A 17,275-nucleotide genomic window follows, 5' to 3' on the forward strand; every position below is an offset into this window, starting at 1 on the left:
AAAACTAAGATACACAGAGCCCGGAATCCACTACTAAATTTCATTAGGTTCCCGAGAAGGATCTGCAAACCTCAGAATCCTCTGAGAAAATTCATTGTTACCAGTCAAAACTAGCTTTTCCCAAATAGATGACATTTACAGGTTCCAGTTATCAGTACCAAACACACCATTAAAAAAAAGTCACAGGCTCCCTCTTGGCCCCTTTCCTTAGTAGCTGATCCTGCTGTAGATCGTTAAGCTCTTACCAGCTTCTGGGTAAGAAGAGTCACAGAAAATGAATGTCATGAAAGCAACACCCTTGCCTTCTGTGTTCCTGTCCTGGGGCTGCTGTAAGGATCCACCACACCTTGATAGTTTAAACCCACACAATTGTATCCTCTGCCCTTTCTGGAGAGCAAAAGCCTGAGGTGGAGGTGTTGGCAGGCCTCCTCCCTCCAGAGGCCTAGGGCCCCTCCTGGCTTCCCTCTTTTAGTTTCCGGTGGCTGCTGGTGATTCCACGATCTGTGGTCGCAGTATATACCTCTGCAGTCACAATGCCTTTTTGTTTGACTGTGAGAGTATGATCCTGATCCCATTTAGGGTCCACCTGAGCAATCCAAGACAGTCTTCTCCTCTCAAGATCTTTAACTGAACCACATCTGCAAAACCTTTTTCCAAATAAGAAGCATTGGCAGGTGCTAGGGGTTACAATCTGGCATCTTGGGGCAACTGTCCTAATCTGTTAGGTCTACCATAACCAATACCATGGGCTGAAACATCAGACTGCATTTCCCAGAAGCTGGAAAGACCAGAATGAAGACTCCAGTGGGCTCGGGGTCTGGTGAGGGCTCACCTCCTGGCTCCCAGATGTCCACCTTCTTGCTCTATCCTCGAAGAAAAGGAAAAGAGTGCTCTGGCGCCACTTCCTTGTCTTAGAAGGACACCAGCCTGGTTGGACCATGCCACACCCTCATGACCTCATTTAATCCCTGTCACCCCTTTTCAGGCCCTGTCTCTAGATACGGTCACATCAGGTTCACAGAGGCCGATTGCAGCCTTGGGACCCTGATCAACTCTGCTCTGAGAGCATCCATCCATTGAAATTGTTGCACATGTCTCCATGTCTTTGCCATAATTAGAAATTATTTCTAAGATATCTAAGATGTATAACTGTTTAAATCCCAAATCCCACATACTATTTATTAATTCACTCAGCAGATATTTATAGTCTGTGTGCAAATATTATGCAGGTCCTAAGGATACAGTGATGAGCAAAAACAGATTTTGTCCCTGACCTCAGGGACTCACCAACTAGGAGGAAAATATCCATTCATTGAAAAGTGGCAAATGCAAATGTGAGATTGCAACTGTTACAATTGCTCTGAATGAATCCTCTGAACTGGCAGCCTGTAGTGGGTGGATGTGAGTTGTTCAGGAAGTCCACCAGTAGAGTGCTTGGGCAAGAATTTGAGAAAAGTGGAGATGACATTTAAGAGCATGTGCAAAGACTTTTCACCTGGAAAAGCACGGAGAGAAGAAGGAGGCACAGTGGGAGATAGAAAAGGAAGCTGCAGAGGTAAGCAGAGCCCAGAGCCTGCCATGCTTTCTCATCCACTGTCAAAGTCTTTGTTCCTTTGTTCTGTGACCTAAAGAGCAATGTGGAAGCCATCGACGGTTTTGCATAGGGGGGCTGACATGATTAGATTTGTGTCTTTGGGAGATGACTCTTGACTGTCTTTGGACAGCATAAGAGTGAAACGGCAGTCAGCTGGAGGAGCTGAGATCCCCAAATAAAATGATGTGATTCAGACCAGAGAGGTGGCAGAGGTGGTGGAGAAGGAAAAACTAAATAAACTCTGGAGGCATTTAAAAGGTAAAATTGCAGGACACCATGAATTGGGTAAGGGATGAGGAGAGGTAGATGTCAAGGGTGAGCCCTGATTGGCCAGCTTTGCAAACAAGGGTTAACCACGCATTGCAAGAATACAGAATGCCAATGAAGATGGGCTGGGGGGAGTCGTATGAAGGAGTCCACTTTGGCCATACTGAGTTTGGAGAGGCCTGTGGGTATCTCATGGAGTTCACAGGAAAAACCTAATCTAGAGATACATGTGTGAGTGTTCTGAGTTCAGGAGGTAACACAGCTATAGATAAAGGAGTCTCTTGGCTACATTGGGCCTGGAGCTTGTATAATTTGGGGACCCTAAGTAAAAACAATAACAAAATTAAGTATTACCTACAGAAGTGTATAATTTCATTCATTCAAAATGAAAATTTTAAAAAATCACAACAAGTTACAAATTTTGAAGAACCTAAAATACCACAAACATCATAAAATCTAGAAAACTAATGCAACGGTTCTTACTAATTAATTGCCTGGTATTGCTATCATAGATCCCTTTTCCACATTCAAGCTGTATTCAATTTGCTAACCTTCCCTTAATCAATTATTTTTAAATATTTCCAATTAAGCATAGAAATGTAACTGGAATCTTCATCCAACAGGGTCAGTTGAAGCTGGTTTCATGTTATCGGTGACCAGAATACATGAACACAAGCCTCCGCAAACGGGCTTTGCTTCCTCCCTGGGTCACAGGGCCATGCCTATGATTCAGAATTCTGATCAATTTTATTTGACATCATTTTTGATATAAAAGTATGTGGTGCATAACATATCGTTATGAAATGTATTTCAGGCAGGAAAGACAACCGTTTTGCCATGGCATTGGGAGAAATTCTTCCTCCACTTCAATTTACATATGTGCTGATTAGAAAAAAAAGTCTCCACGGCTAGCACCAGGCTCCATCTATTTTAAGCCTCATGTCCCCTTCACTGCCCACGAACATTCAGTATGACTACCTAGAAAGCACACAAGTCCCTCCAGAGCCTCTGGCCATCACCAGTGGATCCCCATGCGCCAGGGTATGGAGAAGTGGACATCAGGAATCTGGAAGCCACTTCTACCACAGTATGAGAAGCAGTGATTTCATGATACAGAGCGAGCTAGAACTGTGTGTGTGTGTGTGTTACACTAAATACAAACTAAATAATCCTCAGGTCTTCCTCTTAGCCGTGGCCAAAACTTCTAGGAGTTGCAGTTGCAAATTGAACGTGAACTCATGATCATGGGATCACATTTTGATGACCCCTCCCAGGGCCTTAGAAGCTGGAGTGAGTGAGTGAGACTCCCAGAAGTATCTACTAGCTTCACAGAGATTCCATCTCCTGTGCCGGGTTTGTGTGGGATACCTCTGGAGCAGGGCTTCTCCACTCTGGTGCTATTTATATTTGGGGCTGGATAATTCCTTGCAGTATATGTGGGGTGACAGGGGCTGTCCTGTGCATTGTAGGAGGTTTGGCAGCACCCTTGGCCTCTATGCACTGGATACCAATATCACCTTCTCCTGGCCCCAGTAGTGATAATCAAAATGTCTCCAGACATTGCCAAATGTCCCTTGAGGGGCACTCTCACCACCTGTTGGAAACCAGTGTTGGGAACAGTTGAGAGAGGGGAATATTGCATTTATTTAGTGAGTTTTTATTGAATCCTACTTTGTTTAAAGCCCTAGAGCAGATCACTCCATAAGGCCATATAGTGCTACTGAGAAGCGTGATCAAGGAAGAGCTGCCAAGGAATGCAGGAAGAGCCATAAGGAAGCCTTCAAAGACTCAGTGGAACTCCAGGACAAGGTCGGGGGGGTGGGATCCAAACATTAAGGATGTGTCAGTTGAGTCACTCAACAGTGACTCCAAGGAAAGCCTGGCTTTACGTTGGCTCTACATGAGCTAAACACTTACAGAGAATTGCAGGAAACACCTCAGTTAGCCATAAAAGTCACCTATACAAATCTGAGCCAAGAAAAGTGATGGAGGCGTGTTCAGTTGACGGGTGGAAGCATCCTTCTGCTCTGCCTGTGCCCCTTGCGGTCACGCAGCCAGGGGCCCGCTTAGGTCTGCACTCTACCAAGGCCTGGACTCCCTGGAGCCCAGGACAGGCTGACAATTGTATTCAGGGGAGATTGGCCACCAGGGTTTATCCCAGCTGAACAGAGCGGGGAAGAGAGAGGTTAAACCAGGGACAATAGCACTGTACATGCTCTTAAAAAAAATACTCGCCTAATCTGACACAAATCGCTCCTCTAGAAGTCTCGAGATAACCATGGTATTGTTCTTACCCTATTGTGTTTTCCCTCCACAATCAATTATTAAATCTATTGACAGCAAAATAAAAGAATTCAAGGGAACATTGAAAATCAGGGCCTCCTTCACTGCCGGTGTCCTCTCAACTATCAAACGCATTTGTTCACAGAAAACCTTGAAACAGACAATGTGTCCCTTTGCCGAGGTGTTTGCGTTTCTGTGAAATTAGTAATTGGAGAGGGGACGCCGCTAATTCCCCTTTCTCTGTTTGAACGTGACTGCAGGATCCTTCATCAAATTGAGCACTGCGGAGCCGTGAGAGGAAGAAATGACTTAACCCCGAGCTTCTCCCATGATCGCATTTAATCACAGCAGCCCCTTCAAAGCGTTTTCCTTTCATCATCTTCTTTATCCGCACCCTGTATTTGGCTGATCTCACCCTAATTTGACCATTCAGAACTTCTTCCAGCGCGTGCTCTGTGGCCCTCCCAGGGCTTAACTAATCAATTAGTACAGTAATTTCCACTTGATCAGTACAAGCTCATTTTGATATAGGCAAGGAGCCGCTTACCATATGGCTGGACGTCAGCGATTCCTCACAATATAATAAACAAATGACACACGCTAGCTCCCTGAACTGGCAGCTCCAGGTCGTTGCTGCTGGGGGTAAGGTTCAACTTCTTTAACTTTGTAAAACTCAGGAAAATGAGAATGCAGATGTCTCCTGAATAGAGCAAATATATTGAGGGTGGAGTGGAATGAGTGGCCTTCCAGGGGGCCTTGCTCAGCACTTGTGCTTGGGGCTTGACGGGCCTGATGGTGATCAGCCTCTCTCACCTACCAGGGCGCATGTCATCTTTGACGTCACTGATCTCTAAGCAGGGGTATCATCTTTAATAGAGTTATCACCCTCCCCCCATTCCACCACTATGGGTTTTTTGTTTGTTTTTCCTTTGGTACTAAGGATTGAACTCTGAGATACATCCCAGCCCTTTTTTAATATTTTATTTACAGATAGGATCCCGCTGAGTTGCTGAGTGCCTCACTAAGTTGCTGAGGCTGGCTTTGAACTCGTGATACTCCTGTCTCAGCCTCCCAAGTTGCTGGAATAGTAGGCGTGTACCACCGCCCCTGCTCCTCCCACAACTATGGTGAGCATCCAGCCAGATCATCCATGTCCAGTCCAGAGCTGCGCCTGATACATAAGTGTGCAGGAAACGTCAGGATAAGGGGAAAGCTCACTTTATCATCCCATCACTACACACACGCACTCGCTGCCCTTTAACCAAACCAAGAGGCCAGTCCTGTAAAATAAACAGATTTATAGGCTTTTTCCACCGCAAATTGACTAGTTACTGAGAAATAATTTTGAGTCAATTCAGTCAAAAGGGGTCCATTCCATTAGTTATTTGGTTAGTTAACTGGTGAGTTATTTAGGTAGTTGGCTAATTTGTTGTTTAGTATAAGGCCATTTGTCTGGATCCTCCTGTTCAGGGTCTAAAAGCCTTAGCACTCTGGGCACTTGGGGCCAGATAAGTCTCTGCTAGATAATGTCTCTGTCCTGTGCATGGCCAGATATTTAAAAACGTCCCTGGTCACTATCTACGGGGTGCCAGAGGTATCCCTAATCCCTGATTGTGACAGTCAAAAATGTCTCCAGACATTGCATGTCCCCTGGGTCTGAACCCATTGGCCCAATATGCCACATGTTTATAATGACACTGGTATAACTTTCCTCATCTGTTCTGTACTTTTAAAATGTCCTTTCCCTGCAGGGTAAGGATAATACCTAAGGTAATCCTTAGGTAAGGACTGTTCTGGAATCCTTAGCTAAATACAAGGACTAAGTTGAGTATGAAGTTTCAAGCCTTGCTGTTAATTTTTTAAAAATAAAACTGTCAGTTTGTTCTTCATGACAATTGTTTATTGTGAGGTTATATCATAATTTCACAATATTTGGTGGGGTAAGGGGTCCCAATTGTGCCAGCAATTGCAAAAATATAAAATAGGCCCTGCCATCAGTAGCTCATATTCGCTACTGGGAAGTGACTCATAAAATGGGACATTTAAAGTGAGGTAAGTGCAGGAGTTACTTCTCCCCAGTGTGATTGTGTATAGAGGGGTTGCACTAAATTCCAATTTTGTCCACAATAGCATTCATAGAGGAAAACATCCCACACTAGTTCAGGGCCTGCATGAGGTTGGAAGAGAGTTTCTAGGGTCTGGAGAGGCAAGAGACAGAGGTGAACCATCAACTGCAGAGTGTGGGGCTGGTGCAGACCTAGACATCTTTGTGAGTGGCACATTGTGTTAATTCAGAAACTAGATAATTCCCTTCCAGGATATCTGCAGTAAGGATGTTCATGATTCCTCAAGGTTACTGTCCTGTGTATGCTCTGTATTATTTTGACTTGATTGATGGCAAAGAGGTCCTGATCCATTCGGTGGATTAATAATTTGAATTGGCCAATAGATGGTAACTGTAAGCAGGTGGGACATGGCTGAAGGGTGTAGGTCACTGGGGGTGTGCCTTTGGGGACAGTATCTTGTCCCCGGCTCCTTGTATGATTCCTCCCCCTGCCTCTCTCTCTCCCTGTCTCTGCCCTACTCTTCTATATCACTCGAGTCCAGAGCAATGGATAAACTTTTCTCCTCTAAGTAGCTCTTGTCAGGTATTTTGGTCACGATGATGAAAAGCTGACTGACTCAGAGCCTCAATTCTTCCCCATGATGTTGTAATGACATAAAAATCTCAAATTATAGGACTAGTAGCCGCAGGGACTCCTAGTGGAGTAACACAAAATGAATGACGCTTAAGTTTCAGGGTGCCACACATGCACTGCCCACCCATCCGCCGCAGGCCCTGAATCTAATTTGGTCTGTGTCAGTTGATATCCTTTCCCTAAAGAATGGCGGTGGGTACTCGTGAAATCTCCTCCTGTTGGAAACCCTGTCTCTTTTGATTTCTACATCCCCAGCACCCCCAGCAGTGCCTGGAACACAGCTGGCTTGCAGTGCCTGCTGAGCACCCTAGAGGCTGAACCAATGGCTGAAGAGAGGCCATAGTGACCCAACTGCCTCAGGTCCCCCTGGAGGCCACCACGGACTGCAGTGCGTAATTTATTACCTGCTGATGGAGACAGACAGTAAAGGCCATTTGAGTTCAAAATAGAGGGAGATCCCTTCGGGTGTGATGAAAAGGAAAGATGTTCAAGCCAGTCGCAGACTCGTGGCGTTTGACAATGACCTCACTGCGAGACGCAGTAGCTGAAGCACCTGCCAGCAGGCTGACCAGGAGCTTGGCCTCTGGGTCTGAACTCTAGGTCTGCTGCTCCCCAGAGGGGAAGCGCCAGCTTCTCTTGCCAGAATGAAGATAAGAATGGAATAGACGGTGCAGGACAGAGGTGTGGACCAGTTGGGTCCCAGTGACACCAGAGATGGCCCAACTGCATGGTAGGCCAGGTGGACCCCACTCACAGCAGGCACTTGCTGTTACTCACGTTCATCATTCATCATAAGCACAAGGCATCGTGTCATGCTTTCCTGCCATGGGGGGAAAAAGCACCCAGTAATTAATGGGGGAAAGTGACCATTTATTGATCAACCACTGTTTGTGTCAATGCTGAAGGTGCTTGGTTATGTACTCAGTTGAATATTCACTGCAGCTCAGTAAGATAGGTGTTGATGCCCCAAGTTCATAAACAGACTTGAACTGAGAGAGGTTAGTTACAAGCAAAGGTGCTAAATGACATAATGGGAACAGACCACAAGCCACCTGATGCCAATACCAGTGTTTCTGCCAACGGCTCTCTTTGATTCCATCCTCTTGGCTAAGAGCTCAGGTTCAGAGGTCAGGCCTAAGAGGTCAAATCTTGGTTCAGTCTTACTGGGATACAGCAACTTAATTACCTGTGTAAATCTCAGTTTCCTTATCTACACAACAGAGGTGATGATAGAAGTTGGATCTACAAGAGGGCCGGGCTCAGAAAGAAGACAAAGTGACAGCTTGCCCGTGACTCCCCCGACCCCACCCCGACTCAGCCTCTGGCTCACAGTAAATGATCAGCATGTCTTCGTGCTACTATTAATAGTCTAAAATTATGAAAATGTAGCAAGTGCTCCATAGACTTAGCTTCAAATCCCACCATTATGAGTGGGATACCCTGGAGGACTACCCTCGGAAAATTTTATAGATTTCAGAATCCATGATGTCTACCCAATTCACTAAAAAAATCTGGTCCCCTCCCACATCAGCGTGGCCAAGGCTGATAATTGGCCAAGAACATATTGGTGAGAAAACTAGGAAAAGTTCAAGTCAGGATGAGGAAAGAAGGGAGCCCCAGGAAGTGGAAGGAGATGACCCAACGTGTCTGAGGGGTAAATCATGGACTTCATACAGGTGGTTAACGACCATGATAAGGACTCAAAGCTGCCTGAAATAGCAACAGTGACCTCTAAAACAGCAGCCAAATCTTTAGTTTTGAAAGTTATTAATCTTTACATGAAATTCCTCGTCAGTGGCAGGAGGAATGTTCCTATTATTTAATTTCATTCAAATTACACTACAAAAAACAATTAAGGTGAATAATTACGAAACTAAGGTCAACTCAATTTTCCATAATAATGTTTTTTGTTACCGGGCTCATTATTGCTAATTCCTTTCATAATCTTTGCCATCTAACCTCATTTGTTTCATTTATAAGTGGCAAGAAATGCACATCATAAAACAGCAATGAAATCAAGACAGCAGCATGTCACTTTGGTGATCTCTGGAGAAAGTAATTATTGTCTCGGGTTAACCTTTTAGGGAGAAACTCATCTGCATATTCCCAATGTAGGTGTTACGATTGTCAGAGTGAAATTTTCCGTTTTTGATGTTTTAGTCGTGCGGCCTAGCTACAGAGGGTGAGGGTCTGGCCTGAAGTTGAGGTTTTACCCGACTGTTCTGAATACTTATAAACCAAATGAAAAAGCACTCAAGCAGAGTTTAAATGGGCTTTTAGTGAAACCCAACACATACTCTCTCTCTCTCTCTCTCTCTCTCTCTCTCTCTCCCATTTTTAAACTTTCAAAATCATCTGTCTTATGCAGCTTTAAAAAGAAAAAAATTTTGATGTTGATTACCAAGACACTCATATTTGAGATCCGCAGAATTTCATTTGCCGTAATCTCTGCACTTTGGCCCTGTGCTGTTTGAGTTTATGAAGAATTTAAAATATGTTTCTACTAATGGCATGCCCTACTTTAAAATCCTCATGTCTTACACACAGAAATTCTACTTCTAGAAATTCACTGTAGAGCAGGTCGGGCAAACGTCTGGATGAGTGTCACCATGCTGGTGTTTAAATACTGCAGATATCACCCTTTTGCTGATCACTGATGAAACATTCCAAAACAGATAAACAGCCCTATGCTCTTGGATCCTACAGCATGTTACTATAACAAATATACAAATAAAGAAGGGATGCTTACCAATGATGACAAGTGCTTTCAAGGCCACGGGCAGGGTGAGGGAATAGAAAGAAATGGAAGACCACGGGGACAGTCATAGCCCCACCCGTCCCCTTGGCCCACCCATGATGCCACCTGCAGCTGGATGGGCAGCTCACCTACCAAGAGCTCTCTCTCCTTGGCACCTGCCTCTCCCCACCACATGGTCTTTTCTTATGTAGCCAGCCTCATGCTCTGGCCCTGAGAGCAGAGGCCAGAGATGCCAAATAATTAGTACCTGCTGGAGTGGTCCTCTGCTTGCCATGAGAGTTGTAGGGTAACCATCCCGGCCCCTGTCCCTGGCTAGGACAGTTCTGGAGAGACTTGGCAGAGTCTCCCCAAACTCTCCAGCAGGATTGAGTCAGGGGTGTCTATTCTGGCAAATGCGTCATTAACAGCACCTTAACCTGACTCTCCTCCTCTCCTCAATCCTTCGACTCCTGGGGTCACCTCCCAAGTGAACCCTTCAAATGTACCTTTGGGGAAGCTCTGCTGAGAAGAGAACTTTATGACAAGGTAGAGTTTAGCCTGGTCCCTGAAGGAGGTGGAGAGCACTGATTGTGAGCACGGGGGTGAAAGTGTTCTGTGGAAGAGGAAGCCACGGCCCGGCCATGCCACCAAGGTGGGCAGTAGCTGCCATAGTGCTGGAATGTCTGAAGGGAATCAGTGTGACAGAGATCAGGGAGCACAGAACGTGGGGCTGAGGGAAGGCAGGGACAGTTCAAGTGTCCCTGATGGGCTGTGGTCAAGGGGAGGCCATGTCCTAAGTGAAACTGAAGACTAGAGGCTGTCGTTAGTACGTACGTGAGTAAGAAGCTAAAAACGGAGCCATATGAACACGGATTCTGCATTGGTTTTCTTTACCCAGTGCACTTAACCTTTGAGCCAAATCTTCAGCCCTTTTCTCTTTTTTATTTTGAGATAGGATCTCACTAAGTTGGTGAGGCTGGCTTTGAACTTGCAATCCTCCTGTCTCACCCTCCAGGGCTGCTGGGATTGCAGGCGTGCACCACCACACCCAGCCAGTTCTGCACTTTTAATCACTCTTCCACCAAACCAAATACTGAAAGAGCTTAAACCTGTGATTCCCTGCAGACTTACAGCTGGCTGGCTACCCTGTCTCTGTTCACACCTTCCTGACTAAGGTCTTTGCTTCGTCCACTCTCAACACAGCAGATAATGAACTTTGTTTCCCATATCAGCTGGACGAGCTGAGCACCTGCATTCCGTGTCAATTTCCAGCACATCCTTCTGCAGATATCAAGATATGTGGCCTTCGTAAATTTTCAGAGACATATTAACGTCCACCTCCATCATGCCTTAATTGTACAGAAGCCATTAGACAGGAGTGTTAAGGTGACAGAGGCACCCATGCAAATGGTAAAGAAAGACAGCAAGATGCCTAAATTAAAAGGGGTGAAGGGTCCAGGACAGTCTTTCATGGAGGAAGAGATTCATGGAGATTCACTGTCCTAACAAGAATGGACTGCCTCATAAATTATCTCAATATGATGCCAGTAAGTCAAGGGGAACTTTTTTAAAGTAGGATTTTGCAAAAGGTTAAATGAAAATGAAGGCTGAACAATTATTTTTGTCCTGCTGCCTAGCAGGGCTTCTGCTAATGTTTGTGTACAGAAGTGATAACGGCAGGACACTTCAAAGCCTTTCCAGGGACAATCATCATCAGTGAGAAAGGATTTGATTTTGTAAAAAGCCAGCATTGTAAGTGATATTGAAATAAAAAGACAAGATTGCATGAGCTAAGTGCCTTATTTTCTTCAGTGCTGGTAGGGCTCCACAGACCCTCGTGGTGCCCATAATTGGGGTCTTGGAAGTGGAAATAGAGAAGTATGTGTTTTCCTTTGTGAACGTGGCATTTCTGACCTATCAGTGGAGCAGTGGGCACTGAAAATTTTGTTTCTGGAAAAGAAGAGACATTTGCTCTCAGCTAGGTTTCAGCATTTGATCAGGGAGAGCAATGGGTTGGGTTGACTTTACGTTTTTCTTGATCCAGTCCTCTTGAGCGCTACGGTTAACACAATAAAGGGGTAAGAGTTGAATAAACTGGGAAAAAAATAACTTCTACCCCAGTGGATGGTTAAGTATTCCATGAGCAGAGGGTACCAATTCCAAAGTCCAAATCTGAAATGCTCCAAATTCTGAACCATTTTAAACAACAACATGACACCAGAAATGGAAAATTTCATGCTATAAAAACTTGTTTTGTGTACAAAATTATTAAAAGTATGGTATAAAATTACCTGCAGGCTATGTGTATGAAGTGTATATGAAACATAAATGAGTTTTATATTTAGACTGAGGCCCCATCCCCAATATAGCTTGTTATGGATATGCAAATATTTCAAAATAAAATTTTTAAAAATACACCTAGTCCCAAGTGCTTCAAATAAGAGATATTCACCTGTATATGAACTTATGCCTTTTCCTCAATGCCTGGCTTAGGTCCCATGGTATATAGCAGGTGCCTTCATCCCAAGAAACTTAAAACCCAATGTAACTGAAAACAGGAAAAGTCATTTCCTCATACAACTAGAAACTAGAGGTGGAGGGTCACTTCTCAAGTCATGAGTTTCCTCAACAATATCATGGGAACCCATGCTATTTCAACACGGCTCTTGTGTGGGCTCAGTCTCTGAGTCAGTCCTCTTTGAGATCTCCTAAATACATTCATAAATATCTTCCTAGATATGTCACTTTACATATCATCGCTCAAAATGTTTTATATATTTATGTCTGAAAAAAAATAGCTAAAGGGATAGAGATTGACTTAGTCACTACAGACCCACCCCTGGTTCTGGAGATGGAGCAGCCTCTCAACCACAGGCCACCAAAAGAGGGAAGAGTGGAAAAAAGTCGATGGCTCCAGCAGGACGGAGGAGCAGCCTCCTTGGACAGCCTCTGCTAAAAACAAAAATCTCAGAAAATGTTGATTAAAGACAATGCAGAGTGACCAAGTGGGTCTCTTTGATGTCACTCACTGCTTTCTTTCTTGGAGGATGGGTTGTTTATTTTGAAGTGTTTCTGGGGGTGTCTGTTCTTTGCCTTTCCAGTATTCCTTCTTCCTTTTTCTCATAACAGAAGTCCTGTTTGTTTCTCCTTGAGGACCCTAGTGACTCTCCGCCAGTCATGTGGTTTGTTGAGTGCTAACCTCCTCCAGACACGTCGGGCACATGTCCCGAATCTGCCCCATCAATATCTTCCTTCTCTCTTGCAACAGCAACTGATGCTCATGAAAGGCTGATCCCAGGAGAGTTATTCCCAAAGGACTATGGAGCAGGTAATGCATCTTCCCATGAGAAGGACAAGGTGTCTAGAGCTTCAATAGTATAATTCTGAATAGCGTTTATGTTGGGGAGGAAGAGGTAACGTGAAAGTCTATTCACATAGAGGGATGTGAGGCAGAAAATTAGGAGAGTTTGAATCTTGAAGATACAGTTTAGACTCTGAGTTCAGGCAGGATGAATTAAGGATGTGCTTAATTGTAAACGTTTTGGGCACATAATTCAGTGCATTCCTTGTTTTCCCTAAAGTCATCTTAGACTGAATTTTGCCTCTTGCAAACTAAAAATTCCCATCCAGTTTACCCCTCTTCTGTTGTATATATCCTAAGATTTGAGGTTCTGACATATTCATCTTGTCATTTCCATGTCTCTAGACCCTAGAACTTATCAGAACATTTCCCAACCTTTTTGTTATATGAGAATTCCTGCTACACAATAGTGGCTTTGCTTTTAAATATCTGTTGAATGAGAAAATATATCACAAAAAGCTATTCTGAAACTGGGGATACTTTTGTTAAATGAATTTGTATTTTATGACTCACAAAGGCCTCCATCTGCATTTTAAAACAGTCATATATAATATGAAACATATTACCTATTTAGCCTAGACAAATTTTGGTCTGTACATGGATTTGTGGTGTCTGAATTTAATAACTGCACAGGAGGATCCATAGCCCCCATATCCTGGGACACCAGAAGAAAATGGATGGTAGTTAAGTATTTGTAGAATTTAATGGAATGAATGAATAAATGGCTGACTTAAAGCATTATCCAGGGAGGAAGCTAGAATCTCAGAGCCTAGAGATGATTGTCTCAGGGCATTATGAAGTTGGACGCCTGTGGATGGGGATGCAGCCTTGACCTCACCATGATTCCTAACAGCCTGTGGTGACTTCAATGGCGTAAACCATACAGTGTGAGTCCCCAGAGTGGAAGAGGGTCATAGTTGCCCACTCATTATCCATTGTCAATTATCCTCTCCTTATCTAATGTAAAAGAGAAATGTGAGAGCCCAGAATGTCTGTTTCCCAGTCTCCAAGGCAGCTATCCATGCCAATCTGGTTCTTCTGCCTAACGTAGTGTGATTGGAAGTCAGTGGGCTGGGGATTTCTGGGAGGCCCTACAAAAGGGGACCAAATCATCTGACATGTACCTTTTATCCACTGTCATTCTGTTTTCCACCTGCCTAGAAAGTAAGCAAAGTGTCCAGATGTGGAGCTGCCATTTTGCCAAATTCCTGAGAGACAAGCCACACCCTGAGGGGCATTGAAGGAACCCAGGTCCTTGATGGAATCAGAAAACCTCTGTACCAAACACGGACACTCAATACCAGACTTCTTGAGACAGGGGAAATATATAACCCCTATTTGTCCTCTAAATCTAGGGTCAGCTATATAGTGAACATTTAAATCTTTGCTAGCCTTACAGTCTCTGTCACAACTATTCAACTCCAGGCTCATAGCCCCAACACAGGCTTGGACAGTATGTAAATGAACATGTGTGGCTAGGTTACAATAAAACTTCATTTATAAAAACACAATGGGCTGAATTTGGCCTGAGGCCCACAGTTGGCTGATCTGTGTCCTGACTGGTTCTCCTGCCTGCAGAATTGTCACTTCTACATCTCTGTAGTTCTTCTAAATTACTTAGCATCGTGCTGCACATCTACAGGAAGGAGTTGTAGATAAGGGCACAAACAGAACCCGTTCGCGTGCTTTCCTTTCATAAAGACTCAGGATGAGCATAGACAAAAGGAAATAACGTTTCTCCTCTAAAATATAAAGATGACCTACAGCTCAACCATCCTCTCACAAGGCTAAACATGTCTTCTCAGGTACCTTCTGAGAGGAAAGGAGTGATATATGATCTTGGTTAAGAACTAGACGATGCAGGCCTGCAGAGTATCCCTCAGGAGAATGTGAAGGTCATTACAGAAAGTCAGCACAAGCAACAAGACTGTACGGTGCTGAGGACAGGGCCTCCATGGAGTACAGCCAAGGCCGCTATTGAACAAGTCCCACCGCCTGTTTGAAGAAAATGTGACGTGATGCAGGTGTTCCAGAATTTCAAGATCTCTCAGAGACCTGCAGACAAGGTCCAGCACATTCGCTGTGCAGAAACTGCCCGTCCGCTCCATCTTTTGGACTCTGCTCTTCAGAATTGACCTGTGTTGCAAGCGCTTTTCCTCCCCGTGCACTCCATGCCCTTGCCCTGGGGGAGCAGCTATGGGATTGGGGTCAGGGCAGCTCCCTGGTGGGTCCTGCCACTTAGTCACAATGATTGGCAAACAAATGCTTTGTGCCAAAGTGAAATTCAGGACCGTTGCTCAGTGGCTGTGAGAAGTGACTCTGTCCTCTCCTGCATGTGAATAAGGACGTGCAGTCAAGTTCCTAAGGAGGAATCCAGGTTGAGATAAAGTGAACCCAGGAAGTAAAGCAAAGACATCTCTAAGAAATGAATGTGCAGTTCTGGTTAAAACAGGGTCAGTAAACCCAGGCCTGTGGGTCAAGTCCATCCCACCACATGTTTTTGTATGGGCTGTGAGCTAAGAACAGTATTCATAGATGAACCTCTTTTTTTGGAGAGGGGGATTACCCGGGATTGAACTCAGGGGCACTCAACCACTGAACCATATCCCCAACTTTTTTTTTTCATATTTTATTTAGAGGCAGAGTCTCACTGAGTTGCTTAGTGCCTCTTTATTGCTGAGGCTGGCTTTGAACTCTCTATCACCCTGCCTCAGTCTCCCAAGCTGCTGGGATTGCAGGCATGCACCACCATGCCCAGCAGCGATGAACCTTTGTAATTGATTTGATAATAGGGAAAATCAACTTTGAACCCCATTTGAAGAAAATATTATCCCCATCAAAATAGGAATTCTCTTTTATACTGACATTACCAAAATTTGGATTCAGTTGTATTATTTTTTAAATTTCATCAGTAAACATTTGTATTCTCTCCTATCACATAAAAGCCCACCTTTATCTTGTCCCATGCTTGAATATTTCAAATTTCTGCAATGTGTCAATAAAATCATAGTAAGTAGTATCATTGTTTTAAGGGAAGAAATAAAATGTGACCATTTGTCTTTTTTTCTTTCCTATGAAAACTCAACCAGAGCCATCAAATCAACCTCCTCAAAGGTTTCCACTCCAGTCACCACCCTACACCCTTCAAACCTACACAAGTACACATTGTCCTCTAAGATGCTGTCTTCTGTCCTTTGAGTCTTTGATACACACTTCCCTGTCATATCCCATAATCCTATTGGAAAACAGAGTGAAAATTTACCTTGGGATGATTTATGTACTGCAAAACAATCATTTTATGGTTTCTGGGCACTTCACTCCTAGATCTCAGCACATCCAATAACAGTGGGGTATTCGTGACATATTTTTCTTGAAATTAACTGGAACTAAAAGAGCTTGTTTTTTCTTAAAAGATACACTTGTCTCAGAGGAGTAAGAGTCAGAGGTTCGGCTGTGAATCTGTACAGTGGTGATCTTCCTCCTCTGGTAGAAGAACCAGCGTCTTCCTTGGATAATCAGCGCCATCAGCTTTACTCCCTGTGACTGAGCACAGCAGTCAGGACCACCAGCTCCCAGGGTGCTCGGTGCCCCAGTCTGGCCATTGAGAGCTCACTGAGCACAGTGATTGGTTCAAAGATGAGCACATGACACAGTCAGAGCCAATCAGTTCCAACTCAGGATGAAGCTGGAATTATCTGGAGGGAGATACTTTGTTTTCTGCTGGACAGACACCTGAGATGGCAGAAGCTTTTGGAAAGATGGACTACCTGAGAAAGAAGTGAACACCTAGGAAAGTAGATCAGAGAGATGGAAAGAGAAAACAAGTGCTCCTAACATTGTTTAAAGAAATAGGTTCAGTCGCGCCTGAAGCTAGAGCTATTATCCTGGATGTTCAATTACATGAGCCGATAAATTCTTTTTTCTGCTTGAGCCAGTTTAAGTTGGGATTTCTGTCACTTACAATGGAAATATACAACCACTATTTAATGCTACAACTGTCTCGGGTTGGGTCCTCCCACAAGTAAGCCCTGAGGATCTGAGTGCTAGGCACTTATTTGGGAAGTGCTTCCGGAAAGTGGTGGTAGTGGGACAAAAAATTAAGATAGGAAGGGAGGCATCTGTAACAGTGTGTGACCAAGCTGCTCACAACTCGAGCCCCATCCAGCTGGGGAGCCTAGAGACAGGAGAACATGTCCAGAGTTCTTCTCTCTGTTGCTCCAGGAGCAAGGAAGCTAGGGTATGTAACCTCAGTGAGTCTATCATCGTCTCTGAGGCTGTTTCCAGTGAGGTTAAAGTCCCAGCATTGCAGCCTTCCCCAGCATGAGAAGGCTCTC

This window comes from Marmota monax, unplaced genomic scaffold (assembly GCF_021218885.2).
Source record: "Marmota monax isolate L192 unplaced genomic scaffold, Marmota_monax_Labrador192_F-V1.1 WCK01_AAM20220418_F8-fsc00014, whole genome shotgun sequence".
In the NCBI taxonomy this organism is placed as follows: Eukaryota; Metazoa; Chordata; class Mammalia; order Rodentia; family Sciuridae; genus Marmota; species Marmota monax.